The sequence below is a fragment of the Limulus polyphemus genome, unplaced genomic scaffold (genome assembly GCF_000517525.1).
Source record: "Limulus polyphemus unplaced genomic scaffold, Limulus_polyphemus-2.1.2 Scaffold647, whole genome shotgun sequence".
In the NCBI taxonomy this organism is placed as follows: Eukaryota; Metazoa; Arthropoda; class Merostomata; order Xiphosura; family Limulidae; genus Limulus; species Limulus polyphemus.
In genome coordinates, this window is record NW_013666257.1 from 242,602 (window position 1) to 246,531 (window position 3,930).

Consider the following 3,930-nt stretch of genomic DNA (forward strand, 5'->3'; position numbering starts at 1 on the left):
TTGTTTGTAATTCTGTTTGCACCCATTTTCTCTCTTTGAAACAAACACGTATACTGATGACTCCAGTCATTGTCGAATAATGAACACCCATACAAAAACCCATTTCACTAATTTAGTTTGTTTGGAAATAAAAATTCGTGATCGTAAAAAATTGTTAAGATAAGACCGTTATTGTTGTGTAGGTTTGTTTGTAATTAAGCACAAAGCTATACAATGGGCTATCTGTGTTCTGCCCACCACGGGTTTCTAGCGTTGTAAGTCCGCACACATACCGCTGTGCCATTGGGAGGGGCTACATTAGTGTTAACTAGCTCCTTTCCATCTAGTCTGTCACTTCAAAATTAGGAATAGTTACTGCAGATAGCCCTCGTTACTGCAGATAGCCTTCGAGAAGCTTTTCACGGAATTCAAAACAAATAAAAATGTATAACTAGGTATAATAATGGTTTGAGGTGTTGTACATTGCTGGTGTCGTCGTAACTTTCATGACGAGAAATACTTGACCAATAACTCTTCTGAAAATATTTATTATCAATGAATTCACTTATTAAGTATTTTTTTAAAAGGCGGCCAAGTAACGGGTTCCAGAAACTTCGTAATATTAGAATTGGTGTTACTTCTATTCTTTGAGGTGAAATTCATCGAAAACTTAAAAGTTCTTTTTTTTTCGTTTCATAGAATTCCGCTTTTTTTTGTTATATTTTTGGAATTAAAAGGCATTCACTGTGAAACACCGTCTGGTGTCAAAAATCTATAACGATTTCAAAACAATAGACTTCCTTGTTCCCAGACAAGATGACAACACCAAATTAAAATTGTTGTTCCATTAGCAACATAAGGTAATATAAGTTATATGAAAAAAAAGTGAGTAATAAACTGTAAAACACCATGTCTCCCAAGATAGTAATTACTCGCAAGATGGCCCCATGTTATTATTTGTTCCCGGACTCAGACTTCTATACAATAGTGCAATGCCATGTGGGCCCTTAAAGGAAAATTCTGAATACTTAAAATATAATGAGATATTCTGCTAATTTTGTTGCATAGTTGATATGAAGGGGAAAAATTAAGAACTTACAAAAAAGGTAGAATCATCATTTTCTTAATCGTATAGGAGATCCCGTGCTCTTTCAACCGAATCGAAACTGTTAAACATATTCTGCTACATCATTGTTGTTGACTCGTACATTTTATTTTTTTCCACCTTCAAGTCTGTGAAATTTAATATACAAAACGCAAATAATATTTGTTAGGAGTCATTAATCTGTGGACAAACTAGGAGGAGGTCATTAGTCTTTAGACAAGTTTGGAAGAGGTCATTCTTCTACATACAAGTTAGGAAGAGGTCATTCTTCTACATACAAGTTAGGAAGAGATCATTCTTCTACATACGAGTTAGGAAGAGGTCATTCTTCTACATACGAGTTAGAAGGAGGTTATTTAGAGAACAATTAACCTTTAGACAATTAAAGAGGAGGTCATTAACCTTTAGACAAGTTTGGAAGAGGTCATTAACCTTTAGACAAGTTTGGAAGCGGTCATTCCTCTATATACATGTTAGAAGGAGGTTATTAAAACAACAATTAACCTTTAGACAAATAAGGAGGTGGTCATTAACCTATAGACAAGTTTGGAAGAGGTCATTAACCTTTAGACAAGTTTGAAAGAGGTCATTCCTCTATATACATGTTAGAAGGAGGTTATTAAAACAACAATTAACCTTTAGACAAATAAGGAGGTGGTCATTAACCTTTACACAAGTTAGGAGGAGGTAGTTTGTCTTTATACAAGCTAGGAGGTCATTAGCCTTTACATTAATAAAAATGGGATCATTAACCTTTAGACAAGTTAGGAGGAGGTTATTAATTAATTATTGTTACTCGAAATATATATATGATGTAAAAGGTTTCTATGATAGTTTATTCGATGTTTACAACATATACATGGTCGTCATGTTTGCACGAGGACAATGTATTTTAGAATTTTCTACAAAAACCAGATTTCTTGAAGATCAAGTCTAAACAAAACATTTGATGGAAGGAAGCATATTTGTTTGTTTTTTAATTTCGCGCAAAGCTACACGAGAGCTATCTGCGCTAACCGTCCCTAATTTAACAGTGTAAGACTAGAGGGAAGGCAGCTAGTCATCACCACCCACCGCCAACTCTTGGGCTACTCTCTTACCAACGAATAGTGAGATTGACCGTCACATTATAACGCCCCCACGGCGAGCATGTTTGGTGGATCTGGGATTCGAACCCATGATCCAAAGATTACGAGTCGAGCGCCCTAACCACCTGGCCATGGGAAGGAACTATGATATATCTATTAATGGGGCTAATCTCACTATAGAATATTGATATCTTTCCGCGCCCATGAAGACCGTTGAAGTATTTTTTATTCTATATTTTGTCTTTACATAGTTTGATAATTTCACTATACAAATGTCCTTCCCCGGAAAGTGCTGTTACATGAACCTCTAGTCATTAGTTCCTCGATATGAACACATCTGAATGTTTTGTGACGGAAAGAGCTGTTACATACCCTTCCCAAAAGCGATAACATTTCGGTGTCATCACCAACGACAAAAAAATGTCAAAATGTAGTTCTGATACATTCCTTCCAAACGCAACTTTATCCAACTCATAATGATCGCACCACATAATAATCACGTCCAAACTCAGCGTGGAACAGCGTACAGAATTTGTAACACAAATATCATGTATACATAATACCGTACAAGATTCATATACATCATATCACTCAACAATCATATACACAATATCACAGCAATCTTACAAACAATACCTCAGAATAATCATAACACATACCATACAACGGTCAAACGTAATACTCAACACTAATATGTTATTCAATAACAATATATATACAACGTTTCATATTCTCCATACAACAGTCACAACCCAACAATACGCACCATAATACACAACACAATCACAAAGTCATGTAACATAAGATTCGCGTGCAACATGCCACACGACAATCATGTTAAATACTAGCTGGAGTACCCGTCCCCTGGAAGGAAGTTATGTAAATTCATGATTAATGAAAGGTTATCTCAGGACATAAAAAGTTGCTTCCCTTATACGTAATTGTTAAAAAACGCCCATAAAACTGGAAAACACAAAATGTGAAACTGCATGGATCCAACAAAACTTCAAGCGAAAATTGGTGAAGGCCCATCAACAGGAGGCGAAGTAGTGGTAAAAAATGGCCGCAAAACTGAAAGTTTGTTTGTATCTTTCCATGGACCCAATGAACCTCCATATCAAATTTGGTGAAGATCCAAATATAGGGGGCGAAATAGTGATAAAAAATACAAAAACGCCCATAAAAACCGCAAAATTCAAAGCTGAAAATTTGTATGTACTCACGCATGGACCTAATGAACCTCCATACCAATTTTGGTGAAGATCCATCCATACCCTGCGAAGTAGTTACATGGAAATACAACAGAGAGTACTATTATATTCATATAGAGAGTTGAGAAATTACCAAATACAATACACATGCGGATACTCAAAAGACAATAGATGTGCATTTAGTAGGTTATAAAGGTTATGCAAATACAATATATATATATACTGATACTCAAAAGACAATAGATGTGCATTTAGTAGGTTATAAAGGTTACACAAATACAATATATATATATACGGATACTCAAAAGACAATAGATGTGCATTTAGTAGGTTATAAAGGTTATACAAATACAATATATATATATATATATATATACGGATACTCAAAAGACAATAGATGTGCATTTAGTAGGTTATAAAGGTTACACAAATACAATATATATATATATATACGGATACTCAAAAGACTATAGATGTGCATTTAGTAGGTTATAAAGGTTACACAAATACAATATATATATATATATACGGATACTCAAAAGACTAT